Consider the following 12783-nt stretch of genomic DNA (forward strand, 5'->3'; position numbering starts at 1 on the left):
TTTCTGCTGCATACGGATGGGGCATGGGCCTGGTAGTCACAAGGTTTGCTGCCATTTGTCTGCTGCATGGGGTTAGGGCACGGGTCTGTTAATCATCATCATCAATCATATTTATTGAACGCTTACTGTGTGCAGAGCACTGTACTAAGCGCTTGGGAAGTACAAGTTGGCAACACATAGAGACAGTCCGTACCCAACAGTGGGCTCACAGTCTAAAAGGTAGTCACAAGGTTTCTGCTGCATACGGATGGGGCATGGGCCTGGTAGTCACAAGCTTTGCTGCCATTTGTCTGCTGCAAAGGGTTGGGGTACGGGCCTGGTAGTCACAAGGTTTGCTGCCATTTGTCTGCTGCATGGGGTTAGGGCACGGTCCTGGTAGTCATCATCATCAATCGTATTTATTGAGCGCATACTGTATGCAGAGCACTGTACTAAGCGCTTGGGAAGTACAAGTTGGCAACATATAGAGACTGTCCCTACCCAACAGTGGGCTCACAGTCTAAAAGGTAGTCACAAGGTTTCTGCTGCATAGGGTTGGGGCATGGGCCTGGTAGTCACAAGCTTTGCTGCCATTTTTCTGCTGCATGGGGTTAGGGCACGGGCCTGGTAGTCATCATCATCAATTGTATTTATTGAGCGCTTACTGTGTGCAGAGCACTGTATTAAGTGCTTGGGATGTACAAGTTGGCAACATATAGAGACAGTCCCTACCCAACAGTGGGCTCACAGTCTAAAAGGTAGTCACAAGGTTTCTGCTGCGCAGGGATGGGGCATGGGCCTGGTAGTGACATGCTTTGCTGCCATTTGTCTGCTGCGTGGGGTTAGGGCACGGGCCTGGTAGTCATTATCATCAATCGTATTTATTGAGCGCTTACTGTGTGCAGAGCACTGTACTAAGCGTTTGGGAAGTACAAGTTGGCAACACATAGAGACAGTCCCTACCCAACAGTGGGCTCACAGTCTAAAAGGTAGTCACAAGGTTTCTGCTGCATAGAGATGGGGCATGGGCCTGGTAGTCACACGATTTGCTGCCATTTGTCTGCTGCATGGGGTTAGGGCACGGGCCTGGTAGTCATCATCATCAATCGTATTTATTGAGAGCTTACTGTGTGCAGAGCACTGTACGGAGCGCTTGGGAAGTACAAGCTGGCAACATATAGAGACAGTCCCTACCCAACTATGGGCTCACAGTCTAAAAGGTAGTCACAAGGTTTCTGCTGCATAGGGTTGGGGCATGGACCTGGTAGTCACGGTCCCTACCCAACAGTGGGCTCACAGCCTAGAAGGGGGAGACGGACAACAAAACAAAGCATGCGGACAGGTGTCAAGTCATCAAAATAAATAGAAATAAAGCTAGATGCACATCATTAACAAAATAAATAGAATAGTAAATATGTCCAAGTAAAATAAATAGAATAATAAATCTGTACAAACATATATACAGGTGCTGTGGGGAGGGGAAGGAGGTAGGGCGGGGGTATGGGGAGGAGAAGAGGAAAAAGGGGGGTCAGTCTGGGAAGGCCTCCAGGAGGAGGTGAGCTCTCAGTAGGGCTTTGAAGGGAGGAAGAAAGCTAGCCCACTGGCCCTCGCAGCTTCCCAATTCAGAGAAAAATAGAGTTGATAGTCATGATCCCTGCCCTTAATGAGCTTACGATCTAGTGAGGGAGACAGTTGTTAAAACATACTGTAGCTAGGGGTAGCAGCAGAGTATATGGATATGTATATACTGTTATATTGTACTCTCCCAAGCTCTTAATACAGTGCTCTGCTTATGGTAACGGCATGGTAATGGTCTCTGTTGATGGCACTACCATCCTTCCCATCTCACAAGCCCGCAACCTTGGTGTCATCCTCGACTCCGCTCTCTCATTCACCCCTCACATCCAAGCCGTCACCAAAACCTGCCGGTCTCAGCTCCGCAACATTGCCAAGATCCGCCCTTTCCTCTCCATCCATACCACTACCCTGCTCATTCAAGCTCTCATCCTATCCCATCTGGACTACTGCATCAGCCTTCTCTCTGATCTCCCATCCTCGTGTCTCTCCCCACTTCAATCCATACTTCATGCTGCTGCCTGGATTGTTTTTGTCCAGAAATGCTCTGGGCATGTTACTCCCCTCCTCAAAAATCTCCAGTGGCTACCAATCAATCTGTGCATCAGGCAGAAACTCCTCACCCTGGGCTTCAAGGCTCTCCATCACCTTGCCCTCTCCTACCTCACCTCCCTTCTCTCCTTCTACAGCCCAGCCCACACCCTCCGCTCCTCTGCTGCTAATCTCCTCACCATACCTCGTTCTCACCTGTCCCGCTGTCGACCCCCGGCCCACGTCATCCCCCGGGCCTGGAATGCCCTCCCTCTGCCCATCCGCCAAGCTAGCTCTCTTCCTCCCTTCAAGGCCCTACTGAGAGCTCACCTCATCCAGGAGGCCTTCCCAGACTGAGCCCCTTCCTTCCTCTCCCCCTCGTCCCCCTCTCCATCCCCCCATCTTACCTCCTTCCCTTCCCCACAGCACCTGTATATATGTATATATATTTGTACATATTTATTACTCTATTTATTTATTTATTTATTTTACTTGTACATATCTATTCTATTTATTTTATTTTGTTAGTATGTTTGGTTTTGTTCTCTGTCTCCCCCTGCTAGACTGTGAGCCCACTGTTGGGTAGGGACTGTCTCTATATGTTGCCAACTTGTACTTCCCAAGGGCTTAGTACAGTGCTCTGCACACAGTAAGCGCTCAATAAATACGATTGATGATGATGATGATGGTAAGCCCCTAATAAATACAATTAAATGAATGAATGACTGAATGTATACAATCAATCATTTCCAGATTGATTACCCCATGACCCTGGTCATGCTCTCCACTGCTGCTACTTTAAGACGTCTGTATAGATCAGTACATTTTGGGTTAATATTTATGTAATCTTCATTCTTAGACTTTCTAACTAAATTGTGTTTATCCCAGCTCTCTTGTTAACCTGAAAAAGAAGAAATGTTGCCTAATGGATAGAGTACTGGCCAGGGAGTTACAGGACCCGAGTTCTAAATCCAGCTCTGCCACTTGTCTGTTATGTGACCTTGGGCCAGTCACTAAACTTCTCTGTGCCTCAGTTACCTCATCCAAAAAAAGGGGATTAAGACTGTGAGCCCCATGCAGAACATAGACTGGGTCCAACCTGGTTAGGTTGTATCTATCCCAGCACTTAGTACAGTGCCTGGCACATACTAAGCACCTAACAAATACTATTAAAAATATAAAACCAAAAAACTGTAAATCCTTTGAGGGCAGGAATCTTGTTTTACTCTTCCTTTGTCATTCTCAGCATCTAGTACAGTACTCTGGACATACACTCAGGCTATAAGATACAATTTTTGGATTGTTTTGATACTTCATTTTCCCTTTCCTTCCATCTGTCTTTTGACTATCTCACTTCTCACTAGCACCTCCAGCGAGAGTGAATTAGGGGAGGGAGAGGAGATGAGCCTCAAATCAATCACCTTTGCTATTTTGCCAGCAGCTCTGGTGAAAGGTTTCTTGGGGGAGGGGGTTGGCTAAAATAAGGCCTTGCTATTCTTTGAGGAATTGATTCATTAACACAGGCAACCAAGAGTCTATTATCCCAGTGTGGCAGCAGACTTTGCCCTGTTAGAGGGACTGTCTTTCATCGATCTGTTTCAGGAAGATTTGGGGTGGAAATGAAGGGATAGCAAAGCCTGAGGGATAAATAGTAGTAGTTGTAGTAATAGCATTTATTGAGTGCTTACTGTGTGCAGAGCACTGTACGAAGCGCAGAGTGAAAATTCACAGGTCGGTGTTAAATGTTGGCCCCATTCCTCATGGGGCTCAATAGCAGTCATGGCATAGAGTGAGTACAGTGCACTTTCTAAATACCTGGACTTGGGATAAGGTCTCTGGGATAAGGATAAAAACATGTGATTTTCACCCAAACTAGTTCCTCACCCTGTCAATCTTTCGACTGATTGTAAACTCCTTGAGGTTAGGGATTCTGTCTACCAATTCTAACGTCCACTCCCAAATATTTAGAACAGTGCTCTGTATACAGCAATTGCTCTATAAATATCTGCATATGCATAGTAGTATATATATTTGTAATTTATATATTTATGTACCTGATCACCTTGGATCCACCCCAGTGCTTAGAACAGTGCTTTGCACATAGTAAACACTTAACAAATGCCATTATTATTACTTTTTGCTGAATTGTATTTTCCAAGCGCTTAGTACGGTACTCTGCACACGGCGCTTCCCTTCTCTGTGCCTCAGTTGCCTCCTCTGTAAAATGGGGGTTAAGACTGTGAGCTCCAGGTGGGACAACCTGATTACCCTGCATCTATCCCAGCGCTTAGAACAGTGCTTGGCACATAGTAAGTGCTTAACAAAAACCATTATTATTATTAAATAGAATAATGATAATACAGTGCTCTGCACACAGAGAGCGCTCAATAACTGGCACTGAAAGAAAGCGTTTAGTAATAATAATAATAATTTTGGTATTTGTTAAGCGCTTACTATGTGCAAAGCACTGTTCTAAGCGCTGGGGAGGATTCAAGGTGATCAGGTTGTCCCATGTGGGACTCAAATCTTAAACCCCATTTTACAGATGAGGTAACGGAGGCACAGAGAAGTTAAGTGACTTGCCCAGAGGCACACAGCTGACAAGCGGCAGAGGCGGGATTTGAACCCATGACCTCTGACTCCCAAGCCCGTGCTCTTTCCACTGAGCCCGCTTACTGGAGTGCTCCGCACACCGTACGATTGATTATTGAATGAATGAATAATTGAATGAATGAATGCTTCCCCACAGCGCCTGTATATACGTATATATGTTTGTACATATTTATTACTCAATTTATTTATTTATTTTACTTGTACATATCTATTCTATTTATTTTATTTTGTTAGTATGTTTGGTTTTGTTCTCGGTCTCCCCGTTTTAGACTGTGAGCCCACTATTGGGTAGGGACTGTCTCTATATGTTGCCAACTTGTAGTTCCCAAGCGCTTAGTACAGTGCTCTGCACACAGCAAGCGCTCAATAAATACGATTGATGATGATGAATAAGCGCTCAACAAATAGGATTGAATGAGTGAATGAATGAAGAGCAGACGTCCGACCCCCATTCCGGGTCAGAAGCCCCGCCTCTCGACCACGGAGAAACGCGCTTCCTGATTGGCCGACGATACGAATTCGGCCTTGCGCCGCCAGAAACCTGCTCCTTGATTGGCTGGACCGGCGCTCGGGCTGTAAACGGCCCTTGGCCATCATTGGCCTCCGAATAAGTCTCCCTTTGGCCCCCCAGTCGATTCAAATAGGTGTCCCGGGCTCGTCAATATGATCGTTAATTGCGGGTCTGCCTGCTCGTCCCGGAGCGAGCCGTCTCGGCTCATTAGAGGGGGCTGCCGCGGCTCAGCCAATCAAACGACAGCCGGGGCTAGTTGCCGGGAAGAATATGCTAATGAGGCCACGCCCGGTCTGCAGCTCCCACTCTGCGGCGGGAAGAACCACCTGGAGGCGACGGGGGGGGGGTTGATTTCCATCCCCCCCGGGGAGAGCGGGTCGGAGATCCGCCGACCAGCCGGCCCCCCTCATCACAAGTCGTGTAAGTACCCAAGGGGCAGAGGGGACGGGAGAAACGAGGGTTCAACTCACTCCCGGGGCCGGGAGGGTGTTTCGGCTTTTCTTAGTCCCACCCAAAATGGCGCCCAGCTCGCTCCGCGTCTCATAGCCCGGCCGGGGCCATCCGACCGCGGACCCGGGTGGGGGAGATTGGAAGGGGTGGGGGAGAAATCCCGGCGGCACCGCCCGATGGTACAGTCCAGCTGGGGCTGGGACTCGGCACCTCGCTCAGGGTGGGGGGTCAAACCAACTGCGCCTTCTGGGGAGAAGGCGGGGGGGGACCGCGAAGGGGCCGCCCCCCTCCCCGGCGGGCCGCGTTCCCGCCTGGGGCCTCCGGCGCCTCTCCGCCCGCCGCCCGGCTCCGGGCCGGCGACCCCCGGCGACCCCCGAGTCTACTGGGCGGCGTCCCCCCCGCGGGCGGGCCGGGCTGGGCCGCGAGCGCCTCCCCTCCCCCTGGCCCGCGTTGGTTGGGCCGGGCCGGGCCGGCCGTTGGGCGGCGGGAGCGGTTGGGCGCGCGCGCCGCAGGGTCGCGCGCGCGCGCGCCTCGGGGGAGCGCCCCTCCCCCCGCCCCCTTAGGTTCTCCTCACACCAAAGAGGCCTGCGGGGTGTGTGTGTGTTGGGGGGAGTCCACTACCAAGCTTTAGCCTCCACTTCAAAGCCTTGATAATAACAATAATAATAATAACATTTGTTAAGCGCTTACTACGTGCCAAGCACTGTTCTAAGCGCTGGGGTGGATACAGGGTGATCATGTTGACCCACGTGGGCCTCACAGGCTTCATCCCCATTGAGGGAACTGAAGCACAGAGAGAACAAAACAAACAAAAAATGATGGCATTTATTAAGCCCCTACTATGTGCAAAACACTGTTCTAATCATCATCAATCGTATTTATTGAGCGCTTACTGTGTGCAGAGCACTGTACTAAGCGCTTGGGAAGTACAAGTTTGCAACATATAGCTTACTGTTCTAAGCACTAGGGAGGTTATAAGGTGATCAGGTTGGCCCACGGGGGGCTCACTTTACAGATAATAATAATAATGATGGCATTTGTTAAGCGCTTACTATGTACAAAGCACTGTTCTAAGCGCTGGGGGGGATACAGTGTGATCAAGTTGTCCCACGTGGGGCTCACAGTCTTAATCCCCATTTTTACAGATGAGGTAACTGAGGCTCAGAGAAGTTAAGTGACTTGCCCAAGGTCACACAGCAGACTTGTGGTGGAGCGGGATTCGAACCCATGACCTCTGACTCCAAAGTCCGGGCTCTTTGAGCCATGCTGCTTCTCTACAGATGAGGAAACCCCCTCCATCCCCCCCATCCCTCCCACCTTATCTCCTTCCCCTCCCCACAGCATCTGTATATATGTTTGTACATATTTATTACTCTATTTAACTTGTACATATTTATTCTATTTATTTTATTTTGTTAATATGTTTTGTTGTCTGTCTCCCCCTTCTAGACTGTGAGCCCGCTGTTGGGTAGGGACCGTCTCTATATGTTGCCAACTTGTACTTCCCAAGCGCTTAGAACAGTGCTCTGCACACAGTAAGCGCTCAATAATTACGATTGAATGAATAATAATAATAATAATGGCATTTATTAAGCGCTTACTATGTGCAAAGCACTGTTCTAAGCGCTGGGGAGGTTACAAGGTGATCAGGTTGTCCCACGGGGGGCTCACAGTCTTAATCCCCATTTTACAGATGAGGTAACTGAGGCACAGAGAAGTCAAGTGACTTGCCGAAAGTCACATAGCTGACAATTGGCTGTCAATCAATCAATCAATCATATTGAGCGCTTACTGTGTGCAGAGCACTGTACTAAGCGCTTGGGAAGTACAAGTTGGCAACATATAGAGACAGTCCCTACCCAACAGTGGGCTCACAGTCTAGAAGGGGGAGACAAAGAACAAAACAAAACATATTAACAAAATAAAATAAATAGAATAGATATGTACAAGTAAAATAAATAAGTAGAGTAATAAATATGTACAAACATATATACATATATACAGGTGCTGTGGGGAAGGGAAGGAGGTAAGACGGTGGGGGGATGGAAGGGGGACAAAGGGGAGAGGAAAGAGGGGGCTCAGTCTCGGAAGGCCTCCTGGAGGAGGTGAGCTCTCAGTAGGGCCTCAGAGTCGGGATTTGAACCCATGACCTCTGGCTCCAAAGCCCGTGCTCTTTCCACTGAGCCATGCTGCTTCTCATTTGTTCATTCAGTCGTATTTATTGAGCGCTTACTGTGTGCAGAGCACTGTACTAAGCTCTTGGGAAGTACAATTCAGCCACAAAGAGAGATGGTCCCTACCCATCAATGGTCTCACAGTCTAGAAGGGGGAGAGAGACAACAAAACAAGTAGACAGATGTCAATACCATCAGAATAGGTAAATAAAATTATAGATATGTACACATCATGAATAAAATAAATATAATAATAATGTAAATATACACCAGTGCTGTGGGGAGGGAAGGGGGTAGAGGATAAGGGGAGGCCCAATCTGGGGAGGGCTTTGGAGGGAGAGCTCTCAGTAGGGCTTTGTTAAGCGATTACTCTGTGCCAAGCACTGTTCTGAGCATTAGGGGAAAGACAAGGTCATCAGGTTGTCCCACGTGGGCCTCACAGTTCTCATCCCCATTTTACAGATGAGGTCACTGAGGCACAGAGAATAATAATAATAATGATATTTGTTAAGCGCTTACTATGTGCCAAGCACTGTTCCAAGCGCTGGGGGAGAGACAGGGTCATCAGATTGTCCCACGTGGGGATCACAGTCTTCATCAGTAGCGGGTTCAAATCCTGCTCAGCCAATTGTCAGCTCCGTGACTTTGGTCAAGTCACTTAACTTTTTTCATTTCATTCATTCAATCGCATTTATTGAGCGCTTACTGTGTGCAGAGCACTGTACTAAGCGCTTGGGAAGTACAAGTTGACAACATATAGAGACAGTCCCTACCCAAAAGTGGGCTCACAGTCTAGAAGGGGGAGACAGAGAACAAAACAAAACATATTTATAAAATAAATAGAATAAATATGTACAAATAAAATAAATAAAGAGAAATAAATACATACAAACACATATACATATATACAGGTGCTGTGGGGAGGGGAAGGAGGTAAGGTGGGGGTGATGGGGGAAGAGGGGGATAGGAAGGGGGAGACTGTGAGCCCACTGCTGGGTAGGGACTGTCTCTATATGTTGCCAACTTGTACTTCCCAAGCGCTTAGTACAGTGCTGTGCACACAGTAAGCGCTCAATAAATATGATTGATGATGATGATGATGAAGGAGGGGGCTAAGTCTGAGAAGGCCTCCTGGAGGAGGTGAGCTCTCAACTTCTCTGTGCCTCAGTTCCCTCATCTGTAAAATGGGGGTTAAGACTGTGAGCCCCCCGTGGGACAACCTGATCACCTCGTAACCTCCCCAGGGCTTAGAACAGTGCTTTGCACATAGTAAGTGTTAATAGATGCCATTATTAGTATTATTACTATATCCCTGTTTTACAGATGAGGTCACTGAGGCACAGAGAATAATAATGATGGTATTTGTTAAGCACTTACTATGTGCCAAGCACTGTTCTAAGCACTGGGGTAGATGCAGAGTAATCAGGCTGTCCCACGTGGGGCTCCCAGTCTTGACCCCCCCCCCGGCCCCCGCTTTTACAGATGAGGGAACTGAGGCACAGAGAAGTGAAGTGACGTGCCCACAGTCACCCAGCCCATTTTTGGGTAGAGACAGTCTCTATCTGTTACGGAATTGTACTTTCGAAGCACTTAGTACAGTGCTGTGCGCACAGGAAGTTCTCAATAAATACTATTGAATGACTGAAAGAAGAAGTGGTGGAGCGGAGATTCGAACCCATGACCTCTGACGCCCAACCCCGGGCTCTTTCCACTAAGCCACGCTGCTTCTCTATTGAAGTCACATAATAATAATAATAATAATGATGATGATAGTATTTGGTGTTATTCTGGTATTTGTTAAGCACTTATTATGTGCCAGGCACTGTCCCAAGCGCTGGGGTGGATGCAAAGCCATTAGACTGGACACAGTGTCTGTTCTGCATGGGGCTCCCAGTCTTAATCCCCATTTTGCAGATGAAGCAACTGAGGCACAGAGAAGTGACTTGTCCAAGGCATCACAGCAGGCAAGGGGGAGAGACAAGATTAGAACCCTGACCTCCTGACTCCCAGGCCCATGCTCTAGCCACTGCGAATATACAGATTAATAATAATAATGGCATTTGTTAAGTTAGAAAAGCAGCATGGTTTATTGGAAAGAGCATGGGTTTGGGAGTCGGAGGACGTGGGCTCTTATCCCAGTACAGTTATCCCACTGTACTAAGACTGTACTTGTCTGCTGTGTGGCCTGGTGTAAATCACTTCTTTGCACCTCAGTTACTTTTATCTGTAAAATGGGGATTAAGACTGTGATCCTAAAGCGGGATAGGGACTGTGTCCAATCTAATTGCTTATATCCACTCCAGTGCTTGGTACAGTGCCTAGCACATAGTAAGTGCTTAACAAATGCCGTAATAATAATCTATAATTTATATTAATGTCTGCCTCCCCCTCCAGACTGTGAACTCATTGTGGGCAGGATTGTGTCTGTTTGGTGTTATATTGTACTCTCCCAAGCGTTTAGTACAGTGCTTTGCACACAGTAAACACTCAATAAATATGATTGAATGACTGATTGCCTCTTTAATGGGGATCCTGGGCCAGAGCGGTTGTTTGTCCTTTGTGGTCTGTGGGACCCCAAACTCCAGGGAGGCCCCGACCCTGCTGCTATTTCCCCTTCTAGACTGTGAGCCCATTGTTGGGTAGGGACCGTCTCTTTATGTTGCCAACTTGTACTACCCAAGCGCTTAGTAGAGTGCTGTGCACACAGTAAGCACTCAATAAATACAATTGAATGAATGAATGAATCTTTGCCCCCCAGCTCCCCCAGGGGGTGAAAGGGCAGTTGGAGTCATGAGCATCTTTCCCTCAGTGGGTGCTGGGAGTAGGGGGTGAAAGGGAGGGTCAATCAATCAAAACTACTCATTGAGCGCTTATGTGCAGATCACTGTACTAAGCGCAGGGAAGAGTACAATACAACAGAGTTAGCAGGCATATGTTCCTTGCCCTGTTAGAGGGAGTGTCATGAGTTGGGGGCTCCACAGTGGGTTTCTGTTATGAGAAGCAGCCTGGTGCTGTGAGTAGAGCATGGGCCTGGGAGTCAGTAGGTCATGGGTTCTAATCCCAGCTTTGCTCCTTGTCTGCTGTGTGACCTTGGGCAAATCACTTCACTTATCTGGGCCTCAGTTACCTCATCTGTAAAACAGGGCTGGAGGCTGTGAGCCCCATGTGGGACAGGGACTGGGTCCAACCTGATTGCTGTATTCACCCCAATGCTTGGTACAGTTTCTGGCACTTAGTAAATGCTTAACAAATGCCATAAATATTATCATTATAATTGTGAGCTGGAGGCTCCAAGGTGGATTTCTGTTGGTAAAAGCCAACTCCTATCTAAGCGTGTGGCCCCATGCCAGAGGTTAGGCATAAAAATTGAGCATGTACAATAATCAGACAATGGTATTTGATCGATCAGTGGTATTTATTGAGCACTTACTGTGTCCAGTGCACTGTACTAAGCCTTGATCATACCCTACCTCTGGCCTGGAATGCCCTCCCTTCTCACATTCACCAAACTAGCCCTCTTCCCTGCCTTCAAAGGCCTCCTGAGAGCTCACCTCCTCCAGGAGGCCTTCCCAGACTAAGCCCCCTTTTTTCTCTGCTCCTCCTCCCCTCCCCATCGCCCCTCTGCTCTCCCTCCTTCCTCACCCCACAGCACTTGAGTGTATTTGTACATACTTATTATTCTATTTATTTTATTAATGATGTGTATATATCTATAATTATATTTATCTCTTCTGATGCTATTGATGCCTATCTACTTGTTTTGTTTTGTTGTCTGTCTCCCCCTTCTAGACTGTGAGCCTGTTGTTGGGTAGGGATTGTCCCTATCTGTTGCCGAATTGTACTTTCCAAGCGCTTAGTATGGTGCTGTGCACACAGTAAGCACTCAATAAATACGTTTGAATGAATCTATACCTTAACATTTCTTTCAGAGGTGGTTGACAGGTTATGTAATTTGTGAGTATTTTGCTTTTTGGAGGGGAAGAGAGTGAGCAATGGGCTGGCTGTCATCTCAAGTGGTTGTCATGGAAGTGTGCTGTGGTATGTGGTGTCCCTTTAAATGATGGGTTTTTTTTGTGAGGGGTGACACCCTTTTTAAGGAACAAGAGAACTTGTAGTTCTTATTTATTTTTGATGATGTGTGGTTATGTTTTGGGTACCCCATGAAACCTGTTTTACTCACTGTACCCCTGACAATCATTTCATTAGACTGTGATCTTATTCATTATGGTTGAAGTCAGCCTGATTGATATAGTTAAATTGTATTGGGAACCCAGAAGACACTGGGTGGTAGAGCGTCAGGATAAATGACAAGGGTGGCGTATCGTTTCCAGAAACATGAACTAGCATAATCAGTACTTGATTGGAGTACTGTTTAAAAGCCATAAATGGATCTGTAGTTCCACTGACCTTCCCTTCTAGCAATGTTTGCGATGTACTTTTAAAAATAAAGTTATTGGCCTACAAGGGGTTCCAATTCTATGATAAAATTTCAATCCCATTTTCATTTTTCCTTTACATAAAACAAAAACTCCCTCCAAAAATAATTTAGCCATTCACATCCATCATTTTGAGTAACGTGAGTTAGCAATTATTTAAATCTGCGTAAGAGGTGAAGTGAATTCTGTTGTTCTCATGCTTCCTGCAACTGTGAAAATAAATAGTGTGAACTGTCCCTCTTCTCCACCACTGTGAGTCAGATTCTTCTTCCTTTCCATCCAGGGTATAGGTACCACATTCAGGTCTTAGCTTGCTGACACTTTAACCAGGAGATAGTGGAGGGAAATGAGAATAAGAACCTGCCCCTGTTTGTCCCAATTAGCATGTATTCGCTCCAGCGCTTAGTACAGTGCCCGGCACGTAGAAAGCACTTAACAAATAAAATAAATAATGGCATTTATTAATCGCTTACTATGTGCAAAGCACTGTTCTAAGCACTGGGGAGGTTACAAG

The 12783-nt window shown here is 47.1% G+C and overlaps 1 protein-coding gene across 2 annotated transcripts in view; it reads left to right on the forward strand.

Annotated features, from left to right (window-relative positions):
- Positions 1 to 5552: 5552 nt before the first annotated feature.
- PRDM10 (PR/SET domain 10) overlaps positions 5553 to 12783 on the forward strand; it is a 122548-nt gene continuing 115317 nt past the window's right edge. For both annotated transcript variants that reach the window (XM_038753642.1, XM_038753643.1), the window contains exon 1: positions 5553 to 5629. The gene's annotated coding sequence lies outside the window, so the exon portion shown is untranslated. The remainder of the gene's footprint in view (positions 5630 to 12783) is intronic.

The sequence above is a fragment of the Tachyglossus aculeatus genome, chromosome 11 (genome assembly GCF_015852505.1).
Source record: "Tachyglossus aculeatus isolate mTacAcu1 chromosome 11, mTacAcu1.pri, whole genome shotgun sequence".
Classification (NCBI taxonomy): domain Eukaryota; kingdom Metazoa; phylum Chordata; class Mammalia; order Monotremata; family Tachyglossidae; genus Tachyglossus; species Tachyglossus aculeatus.